The sequence below is a fragment of the Lepisosteus platostomus genome, chromosome 12 (assembly GCF_059453375.1).
Source record: "Lepisosteus platostomus isolate fLepPlt1 chromosome 12, fLepPlt1.hap1, whole genome shotgun sequence".
Taxonomy (NCBI): Eukaryota; Metazoa; Chordata; class Actinopteri; order Semionotiformes; family Lepisosteidae; genus Lepisosteus; species Lepisosteus platostomus.
In genome coordinates this window covers 38,352,585-38,372,389 of record NC_142622.1, presented here as the reverse complement: position 1 = coordinate 38,372,389, position 19,805 = coordinate 38,352,585, and the positions used below count along the sequence as shown (strand labels likewise).

Genomic DNA, 19,805 nt, shown 5'->3' with positions numbered 1-19,805 from the left:
AGAAAATATACTTGATTATTAAGTTACTGAACTGCAATGTTCCACTTCACTGAGGAACAAATACACAACATGCATACTAGAATTCTATCAATCAATGCACCACAACCAGCTTCAATTTAGAGAAGTTTAAAACTTAAAGTTTAAAATTAATCTGTTTGGAAGCTTTTACATCTGTGAGAAAAGTGCTTTCCATTTTTCACACCTGAGAACAATTTATTGTTAATAACCTGCATGCAGTTCTTCATTAGAATATTCTTCAGCTGGTGTGTAAGATGCCAAATGATATCCCCATTTCTTTTTTATTAGAATCTGTCTGAGTGCAAATTATAGTTAAAACGGTGGTGTTGAATAATTGTATATTTACATATACATGTATAGAGAGAGCTGTTTACATTCCCCATTGTCTGTTTTTTACTTGGCTCACAATCACTAAGCAGAGTCCTCCCACACATCCACCTTCAAGCCATTTGTCTTTTAACATATTGGTGGCAACACAGCCTCGTTCTAGAGCTTCAGCGGAAGTTGGAAGGCTGGCGTCAGCACCACAAGCCTACAAGCACTACACAGGTTGTAGGGCGTTCTGTATTCACCTTCCTCTCGGCAGGGCTCTTGCAGTTGTGTGCCGGCACTTGGGAGAATCGTGGTCACACTCGGTTAGCAACTCGACTCAAACTCATGACTCCTGAATCATAAAGTTCAGCCTGCAGACGGGTGAGAGCCTCTATTGTTTTAGTCATTTGGGAGGTCCTCAACATACCACCTGAAACTCTCTAAGACAGGAAAACAAAGCAAGTATTCACGTTACAATTCAAAGCAGTTTTACGTACTGATCAATTTCATGGAAAAGCAACAAGCAGAAGAGGTAAATCAATACCAGATGTGGTGACAAGTGATGTTACTGAAAGCAATGTTAATGTAAATTCTTATAAAAAAACTTAAAGAATAGGCTCATCCCAGAAAGTAATCCCACACTTTACTTTAATGACCCAAAAGTAAGGAGATAATAAGGCAATTTGGCAAGTACAGGAACAGCATAATTCCACAAGGCTTTGCCCTTTGTTTCTCTGACCAAGTCCTAAAACTATTTAAAGCTGTTTTGTCTTTTGAGCTGAAGCCTTTGTTTTGTTTCATGATCAGAAACAATAGAAATAATCATTTTGTAGTTTATAGATATGGACCGGTCGACATCGAAGTTGAAGAGTGCTCATTCCCCTGACAAAGGTAACTATCTCAGTCAAGTGGGTTTATTCCTCAGTTATCCAAAATGGGACACTTTTCTCTGTTTTTACTATATATTTGTATACAACAACACACTCATGCACTAAATTAACATTGATGAACAAAATTATTGTCAGACACTAACACATCAATAACATCAAAATGGAACAAAAACCATTAAAAACGTCCCATTAAGAGACCTGTAATGTTACCAGCAGTTGAATACTAGATATTTCCATGCTGGAAAAAACAATACAAAGGCATCCTATTCTTATTCATCTTTTTCAGCGCATGCAAATAATGGAAAAGGAGTGCTATGACAGCACTGACTTAAGAAAATGCACCTACCGTGCCAGTAAATCCTGTTCCTGAAATGGAAAAAAGTATGAAGACACCTTAAATAGCCTTTACTGCCATGGTACTCATAAAATGAAGTGTAGGTTTTATGAATAACCCCATTATTTCCATGAGTTTTAATACACGTCTAAACATTTTTACTTACTAATATTAAAGTGGCTAATATAAATTAACCCTTCCAGTCTTGTTTTACTTGGCAGATTTGCTGCTCTTTGCTAAACTGTTGTGATACTGTATGTCTGATTTTCTCAACTCCAAAAAAAAAACAAGGCTTCAACTTTTCCCTGTTTGCACACTGATTCTTTCAAAATCTCAGAAGTATTCTCAGACCTTACAATGTGTCTCACAATACATGGATGGTCACAATCCTCCTTTTATTTATTCTACAGATCAGGGTTTAAGACATTTACTTCACTAGTTAGTATTCACTAGCCAGAAGCAACGTGCAGATTTTCCTCCATTACACCCCAAAAAAGCATAAGAGAATGCATACATTAAAATTAAAGCAAACATATTTCAAAACCCTGCATATTATTAGAATATTTAAATCAGACTATATTAAGTCAACCTTCAATGCAGCCCACCACAAAACTAAAACAGACTTTTAGACATCATTTCTACCAGAGATTCAGCATGTGCATAGATTGTTTCCTGTAAGCAACAGAACCTTTTGTCATCTACTGTGGCAGGCACAATCTGCTTTATTGTAGATTTTATAACATCAAGGTTCATTTCTCTGACTCATTTCTCTCACTAAATAAGCAGTACCTGAAAATCTAAATCAACAAATTGCCCAAAACCGCTCCTATTCAGTGTGACGTGGTAACAATAACATCACATCTTCAAAGTTGGGAGGCATGGTGGTGCAATTTCTAGCATTGTTGCCTCACATCAGGTTGCCTCACTGGGACCCAGGTTTCAATCGCATGGGTGTTACCTGGGTGGAGTTTACATGTTCTCCCTGGGTTTCTGTGGGTTTCCTCCCACAGTCCAAAAACTTACCAGTAGGTCAATTGAACACCCTAATTTCAGCAGTGTGTGGGCAGTACATTACACTTTCGATTGGTTAATAAGGCACATCCTCATGCTTAAAGGGATAATCTCTGTTTTTTATATCCATCCTGTACCTTCCTGTTCTTCATGGTTGAAACTTTGTTTGAAATTCAAAACCTGACTGAGTGACCTTACAGACACAGATGTATGTAGTGTATTCTATTTATAGTTGAACCAATATTATTGCACACTGACAGAGGCTATTTTACTCATTTTAAATCTTGACTCATAAGTCATTTCAGGCACCTCCACAAGTATACAGCAATTTTGTCAGAGGGGGTGAATCAACATATTTTAGTTTTTTCTTTGCAGTTTGTATTTAACTTCTTTCACTTAAAAGGGATTAGACTGAGCATTCAAGTGCTGATACAAATATTAACTTAAAAAAATGTGCATACCTCATTTGTAACACAACAAAATGTGACATTCTTGGAAACTACTAATCTGCCAGTGAGGACAGAGCCACCTGACCCTTGGCGACTAATCTCTCAGTGAGTACAGAGCCACCTGACACCTGACTACTGATCTGCCAGTCAGTACACTGCCATCTGACCCTTGGATACAAGCCACAATTACTGCGCAAATGTAGGTTAACTGGAGATAAATGTAAATCCTATTTATAAAATTGTGCACAAGTTTTGCAGTGCAGAATAAACTTTTAACAAGATATAATTTAACACAACCAACCAATAAAAACAATATAGTATACAATCAGTTAAATCCAAAGATTAAAGTGTTCAACGTGATAGTGTATTATACTACCCACTAATTTAGGTAGAACTGCATACATTTATTCACCAGCCTCACAGCTTTAATAGTTTTGATGCAAACTGCTAAATCAGAAACAAATTGGAAATGTTATGACTCCGTTATATACAATAACAGGCTCAATTTACTTACAACAGCTAGTTTGAGGGAGGAAACAGTTAAAGACAGAGTTTTACAGAAGTGTTGGATTCATAATGTTTAAACAATGGACTAAAACTAAAAACTACAGTATTTTATTCCACCTTTTTGTAGCACACTGGAAAAATCTGCTTGGTCAGAATTTCATTATCCAAGGAGATACAGGAAAATTCACTCCCAAAAAACATCTATGGTATTTTTTTTTACCGAATAGCCCATTGTGATCATAAAGAGTGCATGTGTGTAATAACGACCATGTGCAGACACAATGGAATCAATTTAGACATACTGTAATATTGAACTTTCCAAAACTCTTTGCAAGGAGGGAAGATTTGTCTTGTTTACAAAAAATACAGATCTGTAGTAGAAGTCCTATTTACTTATTTAGAACATTTCACCTTATTGCTTTATTACCATTCTTATGCACCAGCATATCTGAACAATAATCTGAACAGACATATGTTCATTCAGCATTTATTTAATTTTTTTTTAAGATGTAAGAAATTCTACTGACTGTGATACATGTACAGTAGTACTGTTGTAAATGCCAGGATTTTTATTTTGGTGCCCATTTAAAAAATGACTACCCTTTCAACTATCTTAATATACAAGACATGCATGGTCAAGACATCATACTCAATACTTCAGTTATTTCATATGCTTAATCAAATCAGCATTTCACAGGAAAGGTGTAAATTACTTAGTAATCCTTTGATTAAACTGGTATGAGACGGAGACATTTTTTGTGTTTCTGGCTAATTAAGTCATAACAATGTTTTGCTCATTTATGACATTTTACATTCCTAAGATTCCATGCAATTGTGGCATTGACCCGGAAACAAAATATAATAATTAATACAAAAACAGTGTTAATCATTTAATAATAATAATAGAGAATGCTCTATTTTCCCTAATGAAGTTGACTTACTTTCACAAAAAAAAACATTCACACTTTTCTGTATTTCCTTAAGTTCATTCTTGTGTATTAAATTTAAAAACCAAGGTGACTAAACTTATTTAATGAGGAAGGTTTTATTTTTATTCATGACATCTCTTAAGCAAATTAAAACAGGTTGCAGAAGGTGTGAAAGCAAAGATTTAACTGCAAAAAGCCAGAACCTGGCTGGGCCATGGCTTTCAAACTGCATATGCAAGAAGGATACCGCTGTTCTGGAAAGAGTTCAGAGAGCACTAATCAGAATATAATCAGAATGTGGGTGTTTAAGAATTTTTAAATCCAAACAGGAAGACAGGTTAAAAGAGTCTCTTTAGTCTGAGTAGAGCAGATTAGAAGAGGATTTCTTTCAAGTATTCAAAGTCTTGAAAGTGACAAAGTATAAAAGTAAAACTTATATTTCTAGCAGTAACTCTAGAATTACAAAAAACTGAGAACAAGAAAAGCACCCCTTTTCTTTTTTTCACAAATTTTAAAAATGACAATTATTTTTAATTTGTATCCTACCCATCAATTCACCCTAACAGCCAAACGCTTCCACTCACATAGGATAGATTCACCATGGCAGCCCACTGTGCCCCCTGAGTTAGGTCATGAGAGGGTGAAAAGCTTCAGGTCTCATTGCTAATATTCATAATCACACAATCATAAATACTACTCCTGAGCAGTGAGCTGAAGATATATTAGCTGCAATGAAACGCACCCAACTGCACTGATACTCACCATTCAGCTTGTGGTAATGTGTGTATAAAACATCACCATACGTTGGCCAGTAACATGGCCCAAATAAGAAAAAATGATATCTGGACAAAAATACCAGATCTTTACACCCAACAGGCATCTTTACTGAGCAAAAACATCAGCAAAGGACTACTACAGTATATGGGTTTGTGAAGTAAATTATGCAAGCTTTCATAATGGAACAATAAAAGAAACAAGACTGGCCAAAAGACATATTCCTATAAAGTTTAGTGAAAAGAAATGTTTCTAAGCAATATTTTAAAATATCAATTGTGACAGAGTATCTAACGTATTCTTCCTTTCAGGTCCACAGGCACTGTGCAGTGTCCTGTGCAGACACTGAAAGAGACCAGAAGTCTGACACAATGCCTCTCAAAGATTACCTGGAACTAAAGCATTCAATGAGAGTATAATATGAGTAGGAGAACTTTATGATCCACTCTGAATTTTACACTGAGCAATTCACAGAGAACATGAGTTACAGTATGTGCTGATGGATATAACGAAAATGATATGATGCCATTCAACCCATGTAGCTTATTTGGATGCTAATATATAATCATCTCATCCAGTTATTCTTTTTTAAAGAAACAGTGTCTCAACTTCAACAAGAAACAGTAGTGACAGATATTAAGTGACAATACAGATACTAATAATGATTGACTGCACATATAGTGGTGATGTAATTAGTGGATTACAGGTACAGTATATGCCACGTTGTATGACCTTGCTGTGCATGGATTCATTATAGCTTAAATGTATTAATTAATTTTAAAATACAATTTTTAATATCATTACAACACCGTCAGTGAAATGTTAAAACCAAAACACAACATTCGCCTTGCTCAGATTGGTGCCATAGTGGTTTAAAAATATTCAATGATGTTCAGTAACAAAACTAAATATCCACAGTGGATCAAAAATCAAACAAAGCAGGAAAGCTTTCCTAAAAAGCATTCCGATTCACACCCCGTTGCCAATGGTAGCTTCTGTTTAGATTCATTACCTTAGTTTTAATAATTAATCAATTAAAAAAGTGTTTACATTACACTTTGTTGCATGGTGTATTGGAATTGTTGACGGGTTATGAAGAAAGTCTGTGTAACCATAAAAATAATATATTGAAACAGGAGGATTTGCAAACATTGTAGCATCTACTAAATGCAGATGTGGAACATGCTCAAACTAAGAAACAATTCGCCACATCCAGTATGTTGGATAAAGTTGAAGAAGGCACTTTAATGAAACCCATCTTCATAGATTGATCTGAACAAAAATCCACCACAGCTATAGTTGCCAGCACAGCTTCTAAAGACTTAAATGGCATAAACCCATTTATGGCTTTGAACACAAAATCAGAAGTGAGAAATTCTTATTATTAAATTCGTGATATTTATTTTGCATTCCAATGGTGCATACGTTAATCATTCAACAACACATGTCCTCAGAAATACAGTAGTACAATACACTCCTAAAACCCTTGATCATGTTACACACCTGGTTGAACACCTGCTACAGCAGAATCCTGCATTGTCTATGTTTCAAAGGGTTGATGTCATCTCTGTCGAGGTACTGACCCCTCTGAAGTGTACAAACATAGCCATGCACAGCTGGAAAGCCTGTTTATAAAAAAATATACTTCTTAAATAATGTGATTAAAGCATGTGACTGTATACTTTAGTTATATATGTTCACAGTCATAATAAATATAATGCCATATAATAATGCTGCTTAGCTATAATACTGTATATATCTCTTGGAATCAAAATACCTTAAATACCTTATTGGCAAAAATGCAGTTTTTTCATCAAGAAACAATTTGCTCTGCTTACATAAAATTCATTTCAAAATATACTTGAACTGCTCAAAATCTCAGAGAAATCTATTCCATTATGTGAGTCATCAATCCAACAGATTAGTTGAGGTCTGGAAATCTGAAAAACAGCTCTGCACTTCAAAAGTGTACTTTAAAAAAAAAAGCTATTAAACAGTGTGTGCCTGAAGTACAGGCACTTAAAGGAAAGCAAAATTGCATTTCCTCCTAGACATTTTTTGTGTCACAATAATGAATTTTGACACTATTCTTCATGATTAATGAGATCAAGCTCATAATATAATTTTGCAGTTGAGTTAAGGTTGGTGAAATTTAAATCCCTCTTGCCTTCAGTTTTAAACATTTAAGCTACTTCCTGGAATGCTTATGCAATCCCTTTTTGCTCTAACAATATCCTCCACCCTAAAACAATACCAGTTTCTACCATTTTTACCTTAATCCTAAAAATAACACACAGTTTTATTTGTGTTGCAAAAGTATATGCTTAGATCCAGACAAACTAAATCCTTCCTTGTGATTAAGTGGGATATTTTTTTCATTTTATACAGACAGATGCCCTGTCTGGTTTCTCCAAAAATGTAAGCATGTAGTGTTTTCAGAATAAGATCAAAGCTATCTAGGGAAATCATTCTCAAACTAGTACTTACCTGCAGGGGTTACTTACAGAAAAAATAAATAAATGTTCCACACCTATAAGGTCCAGAAGAACAACATAATAAAAGGCTTATCTAAATCAATGGACAATGCAAAATCTTTTTCATAACCATTATTTTTTTACCAAATCTATTTACTATGCCCTTTTTAAATACAAAGCTTGTAAGTGCCTATCATGAACAATGAGCATGTTTTATTTCAAAACTATGAAGAGATGCATAGTAATAAACATGCAATATTAAGAAAATATTTTGACTGTGGAACTTTTCAATTTTTACTGTCCTCAGTTTCTTTTTGATTTCAAAGGTATTTTTTAACACACGTCACAGATTGTCAACATCTACTTTTTTCTGAGAAACTTTACAGCCATGCCTTGTCTTCCATTCTCAGCACGCAAGACTTCAGAATATTCCTGAAAGCAGCCAGTGGCAAGTGATTTACTTTTCAAACTCCCAGTAGAAACCAACTCCCTTGTTAAATTAGAGTACTTTTTTTTTAATTCCAGCTCAAGACTTTAAGGCATTCTGAGTTGAATGTTTGGCAATGGGCAACACCATGGCAAAGCTATGAGACACTGATTTTGATATTGGGCCCTTGAAAGTTCATGTCAGTGATCTTCAAAGGAACTGAAACATATACTGATGCGCAATGAAAAGGAAACACTCTACATCTGAGTTAAAATTGCCAGAAGTTAAAATTGACATATCGATTAAGAAACTGTATGATCATTTCAATAAGACAGTACTTAATTAACTCAGGAAAAATACACTGCTTAATCAAGGAAGATCACTTGGCTGCCACCGGTATAATTAAAGGCGGACAGTTTACGAGGGAAGTTGCCCAGAGAACAAGATGCTCTGCTTCAACAATCACATCACAACAAATCCAATTCATCTGCATGCAGTAATTAGAGTCGCACCATGGAAACTTCAGGAAGAAATTACCATTACCTGTCCATCTGCAGAATGACTATTGCTCAACACTTGAATAAAAAATATCTGCATGCTAAGAAGCTGTTCAGGGGTAATATGTTGACAGATAATAGATCAACTCATCATCTGTGTGTCAGAGAACATCTGCGTTAGAAATATATAACGGGTATTTTATCCATTAATGAATGCAATTTTGCCCAGGGAAGTCCTAAACAGAGACAATGTGTCTGGAAGTGGAGTGCCACACATTATGCTGACAGCAGCATTACTGAAGCTAATTGGTGAGGTGATGTTCCTTTGATCTGTATTTTGTTCACACATTCTGTGATTTTACCCTGACATGTATGTTCAAAATGTTTGATAAAATCCATTAGATCTGAGTATGGCATTTCCTATGTCTGCTGATGTGGTTTGAACTTCACATTTCTCCAAGAGAGAATAAGCCAACTTTGCTTATATGGAGCTCCAACTAACAATTCTTATACAATATATAAAAGAAACTCTGCTTTATGTTGCTCCTACTTTTTAGTAGGACAGAAAAGCTGAAAAACTGTGCAGAATTACTGATCTAACCACACAGTGTCAATGCACAGAGGAGTTGCATAACCCAGAGGGTGATATGACAAGGTACAGTATACTTCCACTCATAGATTGCCAATTCCTTATGTATAGTTCTGGGATAAACAAATGTTATTTCCAAACTTGATCATGTCGATTTTCAAATCTAGCATGTTTAAGATGACAAGACACTGAGAGACAAAAATACTAATTCAACTGCATATTTTTCCTTTTTTTATCATTCCCGAGGGTATTGCAACACTGGACTCTTTAAGCCTGGACACTGGACTCTATATTTGAAATGATTGAGATAGACAAATTAATTTAATGTACTCTATAATGACTATAATTTCTATCATTGAACTTTATCCAAGTCTGCAGTGAAAAATGGTTGATATTAACGTCTACCGTATGTTTTTTCATGGACCAGTCCAGCTACAAAGAAACAGTGTTGCATTAATAAAACAGAACTGAACGACTTGCTTGCCAGAATGACAACTTATTGCTATCATTTCAGATGCCATCTTAGCTTGCTTAAAGATAAAAGCCACGTTTTCACATTATCTGACATCTCCACTTTTCAATTGTAATATCTCAAATGTAATAAAACAGTTCCTTTCTAGCAAACTCCCTTTACATTTGACAACAGTACAGCTCATCGTTTTCTTCTAAATTAGAGCCCATGGAAAGCACAAGTGCATGCATGTCAAAATGAGAAAAATGTAGACAGACAGACAATTAGTTTCTTCACTTTAAGAACATAAATCAAGTTGTGACAGTAATACAGTCTATGGCCTCATTTAACTCAAGAGTCTGGCCTGCAGTAAAATACTGATTGAGACATTGTTCAGACACCACTTCAGTATCACTAGCTGCTTGACTTCCCCAAATGTAAAAAAATGATTATCTATTACAACACATAATGGTTAGAATAATTCATAAAGAAAAGAAAATGGGGTTGTATATATCAGGAAAATGAAGTGTGATACCAATGAAGATATTTGTTAAAATCACTATTTGCACTTTTATGAGACATCAAAGTGTAATCAGCTGGATGTGAAGGAGAACTGGGACTCATTACCTGTACCACTGCATGCAAGCACCTCACTTTGCAAAAAGGAAAACAAACTCTTAGGAACAGTTCACAAAGTGTGCATGTGGCACTGAATCTTTGAAGTAAAATGTTACCACCACTGCTTCAGAATATTCTTCTCAAACAGGTTCGTAGTGGTAAATTAGCACAAGGAGTGCTGCTGATACTAATCAAATTCAACAAGATCAAATTTGAGCTAATCTGTTAAGAAAACAGATTAATTACATTTACAGTAGCATCTAGTGCTGCCAAGCGCTGACAAACATACAAATCATGCACACTACAATATGCCACAAAAGGGTCCTGTGTATGAGCATTAATAATTGTCAATATATATAATACAATCTGCCTTTTTCTATTTGCAAAATATGTTTATTGTAAAAGTTGTCTGTGTCGATAGCAACTACAGTATGTGGCCTGTGAATTAATTAGTAGGATGGAGACTAAAGTATGAGAGTGCTATATTAATCTAATAATTCAAATGTGACCAGCATCACCAAAACCCATCCTCAAAGTGTTTTAATTCATCATATTAAGAAATACAATAATATAAACTGTTTAAATAGATTTGTGATGAATGTATGATTTCAGTTTCCACTGTAGTAATATGAAAAGATTGCATCTAAAAACTGTATAAGTCCTATCAAAGCAGAAATGAATATTATTTTTTAAATTGAATAAACAATGCTTTATTTAAATGACTTTGACTTACCTCTTTTTGTATTTTTTACAAATGCTGATTGCAAAATATTTATCAGACCAGGATTGTTGATGATAATTACATTTCACACGGAATAACAACATCCAAGAATCAAATACTTTGTGAATATTTATTGAGTATATAAGTATAATTAGAATTAATTTTGGCTTAACCCGCTTGATTAAGGGGTATCCTCCTGGCCATCGGACAAGGAGGCTCAGAACCCCATTTCAAAAGAGATGTTAACCAAGGGGTTAACCAAAAGTGGAGATGGGGTGGAGATGGGATCCATGCATCGAATTGTGAAGAGGTTTTTATTAGATGTATATACTGTACAACTAAAGTTGGTAGTGATTGTGATTTAAAACAGCTGCGTGTAATTGACTTTGTGTGTCATTATCTTTTCCGAACTTCAGTTAAGAACTTAAGAAGTTAAGAGCGTACAAAAGGATTAAAAAGATTTGTGTTACTTCAACAGCAATAGCCAATACAGATATATACTGTACAGTACTCTATTATTCAGAACACTCTCAAAATCATAAATATACTCTATTATAGGCTGATAATGATAAGTACAAACATGCATGTCTTTATAATTTGAGTGTGAAAAAACCTTTTTCTCAAATGTCTGTGGCACTTACAGTATTAAAGTGCTACCATGCATGTCATGAATTTGTTGGGGGGCTTTAAGGTGATTTGTAAGTAGCTTTACTCCAAACTGCTTTTATTGTACCTAACATTTTTACTTCAAAGATTGTTCTGTTACACTGCCCCTTTTAGGTTTGATTGATTAACTGCTATATACTATAGTCTGGAATGCAAAGCAAAGTTTCTCATATGTGGCTAATTATTTATGTTTTTACATTAAAAAAATATATTTCTGAAAATTACGAATATCCTGCATTATAAAAAAGTATCTTATAACTTAAACAATAACTTAAATTGCATTTTCTCCCACATTACCTCATATGACTGAATGCATTTGATGCCTCTTCTTAAAGTTGCCCAGTCATTTGTAATACTCTAATATAATTTCCCACAATCCATGACATTGTATAAAACTTGCTTCTAAAATATATGTACTAACCACAAATTGCTACTTTTTGAAGAGGCTGCAATAAACGGTGAACAGTTCTTTCAAACATGCCATTATACCCATTCACATAAGTATGGTATTATTACTGGATTTTGCCCAATTTACGTGGTATTCTTTTTTTGTGTAAAGACCAGGCTCCACATAGATGTGTTTATAATAAGCTAGAAATGGGCTGTTTTTTAAAGTGATGGAAACTGCACAGAACCCAACACAGGAAATGTACTAGAAGTGGGCAGAATTCAGTCTGTGTGTGGCCATTCTAATACATATTTTACAGTCAGTAATAGATGCTATCAAAGAAGATGTTCCTTATCATGAGACTTAAATGAGCTCTTTGAGAAGAAGGTTTTCTTGACATCTTTGTTTGGTTAAATGATAATGTGCCTTTTTGATTTCATCAGAGCTCTTTAGGCAATATCAGATACTCGCTTCTCGTTGCAGCTTCTCTACACTTCTTTAATATCCTGGGTATGTAATGTTGCCCTTTAGGCTTAATAATCCTACAGGATATAGAGATACCCTTAAGTCACCAAATTAAAAAAAAATGTTTAGTATGTCTAATAAATCAAATAATAAAAGTCACACCTGAAACTGAGAACTCAAGTTTAATAAAACTCTATAACCTTGTAAAAGCCCTTAGGACTGAACTTGGAAACCCCTCTCTATGTAATACTTCATGCTGTGAAAGAAAAGGGCATGTATCATAATATCCACTTCTGGTTTAAAGAAATTAAATAGCATGTATGATGTAATATAAAAATGTGATTTATAGAGACGTAAAGTCCTTGTCCACCATCTCTTGGTTTTGTATTTGTGTAAAAAGTATATGGTATACTGTCATATGCAGTCATATTTAGTCATGGCATATTACCTTACATTATTTAATAAGCTAATAAGGAGACCTGTCATGTTCAGTGGAGTTACCTACTAGACCCTGAATGGAAAGGAGCAATAGATACTGTACTGTTAAAAAATAGACAAATTCCAGTGTGTGTACTAATGTACATGTACACAATGCCTAAGGTTACCCAGACAATGAAATCAGGTCTATGAGTATAGGAAAATGCCACATAGTTTTTTTTTAAGTCTAAGTCTAACCTTAATCCTAGGGAAACAAAATTCACAAAAATGAATTTGCCCTGTAAGTGTAGAGTGGGTTAAATTCCGTTTTCATTAGATTCCGTTTTTCACTTGTTTAAGAGTGTTCTGAACAGAAATTGAATAATGCCACATTTAAATTACCCCTGGACACATTTTCATTTTAATATATTGTAACCTAATTACTTGCTCACCTCAGTACAAAAATAAGTACTTACATTTGTTACATCCAAAGAGGTGAGTGGTTATTCCTTTTGATGTCTACAGCATCTATCTTTTCAAGTTTCTTAAGTGTGGACTTGATTAATTTTTTAATAACATTTTTCCCTACTCCAATTTTGGATTTGCTAAAATGTTAAAAAGCTTGATTTTCCCAATACAACCCTCGTACCAGTATGCAAGGGGATGAATGCCATCAATGTTTCCCTCGGAAAAATGTACTGTCAGGGCCATATGGTTTGGTAATTTTCAGATAGTTAAGGCCCACAGTACCCTCAACTACTTGAACAAGGATTGGAAGAGTGATGCAGCTCTCACAGACAACACCACAAGCTTACAGGTGCCTGGCAAGACACAGGGGTCACTGCTTTAAAGCAAAATTAGGTTAACCTGGAAGACAAGCCTACACAAACCACCTGCCACTTGGAAAATTGTGAACTGCTCCTTAGAGAATCTCAGTAATGGCAGAACCCATGAAACCTGGACAATACAGCTCTAGACCTCCCAGAACAAGAGCCTAAAATGAACAGCTTACTAATCTGTTAACCTTTTTCGTGTATATACTTTAATAGATGTCCCCAAATATACATTATAGTTGTATAGCAATTACTGTTACTTTATCTAAACTGGACAAATAATGTTGCATTTATTGAACATAAGACATAAAACACACATCCACACACAAGTACATAAAGGGAATTTGCAATTTGCAAAACAATTGTAGGTATAAAAGTGTTAACTAAAAGCCAAAAAAAATTGTATAGTTAACAGTGCACTGTTGTACTGACTGTAGGGCAAAATGCATAGCTAATGTGCTTCAGAGCACTCAGTAACATCACACTCCTTTGCAAGTAGCTTTGAAACGTCTCTTCAGAAGCTGATGTTTCAGACAAAAATGTAGCTCATGTTCAAGAATCTGAGTAGAAATAACCCGAATGAATCATTAGGATGGCATACAATTAAGAAGAAGTAACACACTTCATTAAAATATGGTACATTTCTGCTTTAAAATAATTGTATTTACATATTCACTGTCTGTGTGCACAGCCAAACTGCTCATCAGCATTTGAAATTATAAAAAAGCCCATTCTGGCAGGAATCGGTTGACCTCTATTTGTACCCCACCTGTTTTGTAAACTCAAATGCATGTAGAGAAAGGGAGGATGGGAAGGGAAGGCCTTGCTTCAAAGTGAAGGTTTTTCTTGTTTAAGGAAATATTTGATGAACATCTGTAGCAAAAAAATGAAATGTGTTGCTTTGATCTGTCTCCTGTTTTTCTTTCCTCTCCTCGGCTTTATCTTTTCCTTGTCTCTATTCAGTATCATTAACCTAGGTTACAGGATATCTTTGGGTTTGAATTAATGGAGCTACTTGTTCCCTGTGGGTGGTGTCCTGTCAGCTTCACATTTCAAATTCTAGTAACATGTTTCAAAATAATCAAGCTAAACCTTAGTAGTTTGGTGGTTGAGTCAAGCATGACCACTGCATAGATAAATCAATTGCAATTTGCCACCCTTAATTGCAGATTATATTACCACAAGTAACTATGTTTTGTCACGCACTCCTTCCCCATAACTCTTTTTCTTCTAAAACAAAATTGAGATCAGTTTGATAAAGCTTTCTCTTGACCGGTGTTCTGCTGTTAGCTGACACCTAAAGAAGCTCAACAGCCGTAACACTGTTTTTTTCTACTTCTTGCAATGGAAAACACACCTCTGCGTTTTTCAGTTCATGGAAAGTAATACATTCAGCTCATCAGTCAAATTTATGTAACATTTGTAAACCAAGACTCCCAAAACTAGCCCACATTAAGTCTACTCCGCCACAGCTCTTTGTAATATATGTGTTTTTATTTTTTTCTCTTTCCTGTCTTTTTGTGCCAGGTATGTTTGTGTGAAATCAGCAGCTATTCTGTTTTCTTCCAGGCTTTTCTGCAGTAACAATTCCAGATTGAATTAAATTAAGACAATTATTTTTTCTTACAACCCCCCAACATTGGAATCACCAGTTTGTTTTTTATCTCATGGCTCACAAACCCTGCAACCTCACACAAGAGAGAACGAGGAAGTAGAGGCAGCCACTCACTTCTTACATGCCACAGACAACACATCCTTCACCAGAAGCCTTCACCAACAGCATCTCAAACTTGCAAGTACTGTACCTAGCAGACTACATTTGTGGCTGTACTGGAAAGAGCCAGAAGAACTCTGCCTGAATTCACCTTCTAGTCTCTTGAGAAATCTGAGTCACAGTCAGCTAGGAACATAATCCAGGCTTGAATGCGATCTACACCTTGAATAAAGAGCTCAGCCTGTGCTTGGCAAACACCTTTACCATTTACCAGCTGAGCCACTCATGAGGCCCCTACTTGGGACACTTTAATATTCCTAATCTTAGGAAATAATTTAATCAAAAAATGCATCGCTTCATTAATTTGTAAACACACAAAACACTACTGGAGTTAATGAAATAATTTTTTTAAAATTCATTTAAATTAACTCTATCCATTTGGTATTGTTTTCCATAAATTAAATTTAAACAAAAATATTTTGCAATCATTCTACAACTTCGTATTTATCACTTTTAACAGTTTAGAATGTAAAATAGGTTGAAAAAAATATCTGAATATTGTTTTTACTGACAGTCTCTAGGATCATTAGAAGAGCCACAGCAAACATTATTATATTATTAACTCTCTTGATATGTATTTACAAAGTTAGAATATTAGCAAGAGCAATTTAGAAAAACAAATCATTACGTAGTGACGTAATTATAGGGAGCAATCATTTTGTTCATACTTCAGGTTACGTAAATAAAAATTCAACCCACTTTGGACTTTTGGCTCTGCAGCCAAAATGTTGTTTTTTTTACTTTTTTCCCTCTCCGTAAGGAATTAACCTCAACTTAAATCTCCCACATTACCTACTGTACCTGGAATACCTCTAACCTGTCCATTATATGCAATCACCAACAGGTAGTCTATCTTCAGCAGAGCCTTGACACATGAGGCCTGAATGAATATCCTTTCATTGTATTTCACACACTTTTTTTATACCTCTGCAAAGAAATAAAACGTTACAAATTAGAGACTGCTGTTTTGCCCACATAATTGATTTTGTTGCTTGTTGTGAATCGATTCCAGGATTTCATCCAGGATCCCAAAAAGTCAAATTCATCAACATAGGTCAGAAAAGCTTGACTCTCGGAACCCACTAAACAATTTATTGCAATTGATTCATTAAAAAGTTCGAAGAAGTTTTTTTTCTATTTTTGTTTACCACAGGGATAGGACTGGGATTCATCAAAAAGGTTTTGAACTCCTGAAACTTGCAAAAGCCCCTGAAAACTTACTCTGACATTAGTAAAGGACATTCCACTCCTCAAAATGGTTTTAAGTCAGACGCTGTGGAGTCTGCTATATGTCAAATGATGAATGGTTCTACAGGTGGGCATGTCAGAGAAGCATGTCTGCATGTCTCATTCTCTCCAGTGGGTGCTGGAGATATTGTCAGACATTGAGTCTTAATAAATAATTGGTGATTGAAAATTGGGCAGATATATAATACAGCATGATTGTCTGTTTTCATTTAACATTAATGTACAGAAATAAAATGTGAATGAATGTGGGCTCAGTTAAAAATTGAAAATTGGAAGTAATGGGATAAGAAGGCACGGGATAGAAATTCACCGGAAGTCTGGTCTTCTGTCCAACAAAGAAGACAGCCTGACACTACACAATAGAAGTGGGAAACCGCATAACTGCTTGTCAGGTTTCTGGAACTAGTTTCTGCACAGCTGTCTAAGGCCTCCATACCAGATGTACAGTATGTCATGGATTCAAAGCTAAGGATGAGAATATAAACCTTTCAGCAGGTCAAACACTGTAATATTTTTAAATTATTATTTTTCTTGAGAAACTTTTAGCGATTTTTTTTGCCAGAAAGGTCAAATAATAACGTCCAATTTTCCTCTACTTGTAATCAAAGTGATATTGATATTCTGGGGATTGCCAGTTGTGGTTAAGTAACAGAGTATGGCAGTATAAAAAGTGCAGATGGTTAAAAGATCATACAGCTTGCAGTGGAATCAGATACAGTTTTTTTCTGAACAACAGCAAATTCTTAACTCACAGTAACCACACCCTGTGCTGTTTCACTCCAGCAAATAGCTCTTAGCGGTTCCTTTGCATTTCTTAATACAGTTTTTTTTTCTTGGACAGGGAAAGGCTTTGTTGTTTCCATAATGTGCAGACACTCATAATTGCTTTAAAGATATAGTTCCAACCCTGAAATGACTCATCTTTGACATGCAGCACATTGAACTCTTCCTATATCCTTATCGCTCTAAGACTGCTTTACTTCACATACTGTACACACCTAACAGCAATAACAGCTATAGAAAGAGACTACCATTAAGAAATGGCATGCAGCTTTTTGTGATTTATTATTTTTTTACAAAGTTCTCCCTATTTCAATATGCAAAGGAGAAAATAAGAGGAGATTTTAAGATGTCATTAAACAACAGCTAAAATAAACCAACAGAAACTTGTGTTTATACATAATTTAATATTTCCCAATGTTACAAGGACCAACGAATTGTTGCTCGAGTAGCTTCACAGTTCATTGTCTTTTTTTCTCATGTCATATGCTGCAGAAATAATACATATATTTTGTGAGTGGCACACTGGAGCTTGATTCTTTGATATATAAGCTAAGCAGGTGTGAGCCTGGTCAGTACCTGGATGGGAGACCTCCTGGGAAAAACTAAGGTTGCTGCTGGAAGAGGTGTTAGTGGGGCCAGCAGGGGGCGCTCACCCTGTGGTCCACGTGGGTCCTAATGCCCCAGTATAGTGATGGGGACACTATACTGTAAACAGGTGCCGTCCTTCGGATGAGACGTAAAACCGAGGTCCTGACTCTCTGTGGTCATTAAAAATCCCAGGGCGTTTCTTGAAAAGAGTAGGGGTATAACCCCGGCGTCCTGGCCAAATTTCCCATTGGCCCTAACCAATCATGGCCTCCTAATAATCCCCATCTATGAATTGGCTTCATTACTCTGCTCTCCTCCCCACTGATAGCTGATGTGTGGTGAGCGTTCTGGCGCACTATGGCTGCCGTCGCATCATCCAGGTGGATGCTGCACATTGGTGGTGGTGGAGGGGAGACCCCATTACCTGTAAGGCGCTTTGAGTGGAGTGTCCAGAAAAGCGCTATATAAGTGTAAGCAATTATTATTATTATTATTATTATTATTATTATTATTATATGTACACCATGACTCAATGTTTTTGTAGTTTGTTTACATTTTTTTGTTAATTTGTACTTTGTACAATTTTACAAAAGCTTTTGTCATTTGTACAACAGCAATAAAACAACCCTTATGTACCCAATACAGATTATATGGACAAAAGTACTGTTATGCTGTTACCCAATTTTGAAGCTTACCAGAGAAACCGACTTTCAAAGTACTGTAAAAGACACAAGAATTTATGACTGACCTTTTCAGAACAGGATCATTTCAACACTTTATAAATGCATAATTACACAGGTCATAGTAATCATTCCAATATGTGTAGATACATAAAAGAATTTTGCAATCTACAAAGGTATTTTGTTTCAAGTTGATGATTTCACAGTAGTTGAAAAAGAGTTAATTTTTGACACAACTCTTATGGAATGGCAAGCACAACTACTGTATACACTAAGTCACATGTGTCATTTAAAGTGAGAGGCATTAAAATGCAACACATGAGTTGACATGAGTCTAACAAAAATAGACTTTTTATATTTTAAACAAAAAACAGAATGAATAATGCTGGGGCGCAAATGACAGAATATTCAAACCGATTATCAATTCAGAGATAGTCAATTATTAAAGGACAGTTAAATATTCCATGAATGAGTTCAATATCTTGTACTGTATGTCCTACTTTTTCTGCTAGGATGCTCACAAGAGACATCATATTGACATTAAAAGAGAATTAGTTTACCTCACTAAAATCCTATTCAACTTGGCAAAAAGTACTGCACACAGCTTAACTAATGTGCTGTACATGGTCATGGAACCTGACAATGCACATACTGTACCAATCTAGTGCATCCCAGAGGTTCTCTAATGAGTCCACTGAGTTGCTAGTCAATAACATGTACATTGTTTCATGCCAGCACTGTCAAATGTCGCAGCATATGGAGTGAGAACATTTTCTCTGCAGCATTACGCAGTCAAAGCATCTTCAATAAACACTGTGAGCTCCATCTATACTGTAATGCAGTGCACACCATCACACTGCCACCTCCAAACCAGCCTGCTTGTGCAACACTAAGCGGATGGTACCTCAGCTCACATCTACAGTATATTTTTATTTTTCTACCATCATTCTAGAACTGATGAA

The 19,805-nt window shown here is 35.4% G+C and overlaps 1 protein-coding gene and 1 long non-coding RNA gene across 2 annotated transcripts in view; one reads left to right on the top strand and one right to left on the bottom strand.

Moving 5' to 3' along the window:
• LOC148651514 (uncharacterized) overlaps window positions 1-1,722 on the top strand; it is a 49,826-nt gene extending 48,104 nt beyond the window's left edge. Inside the window, exons 2-3 of the long non-coding RNA XR_015925765.1 lie at window positions 1,164-1,221; window positions 1,507-1,722. This is a non-coding gene — a long non-coding RNA (uncharacterized LOC148651514). The remainder of the gene's footprint in view (window positions 1-1,163; window positions 1,222-1,506) is intronic.
• LOC148651513 (carboxypeptidase Q-like) overlaps window positions 1-19,805 on the bottom strand; it is a 141,306-nt gene that overhangs the window by 83,229 nt on the left and 38,272 nt on the right. The window lies entirely within an intron of this gene.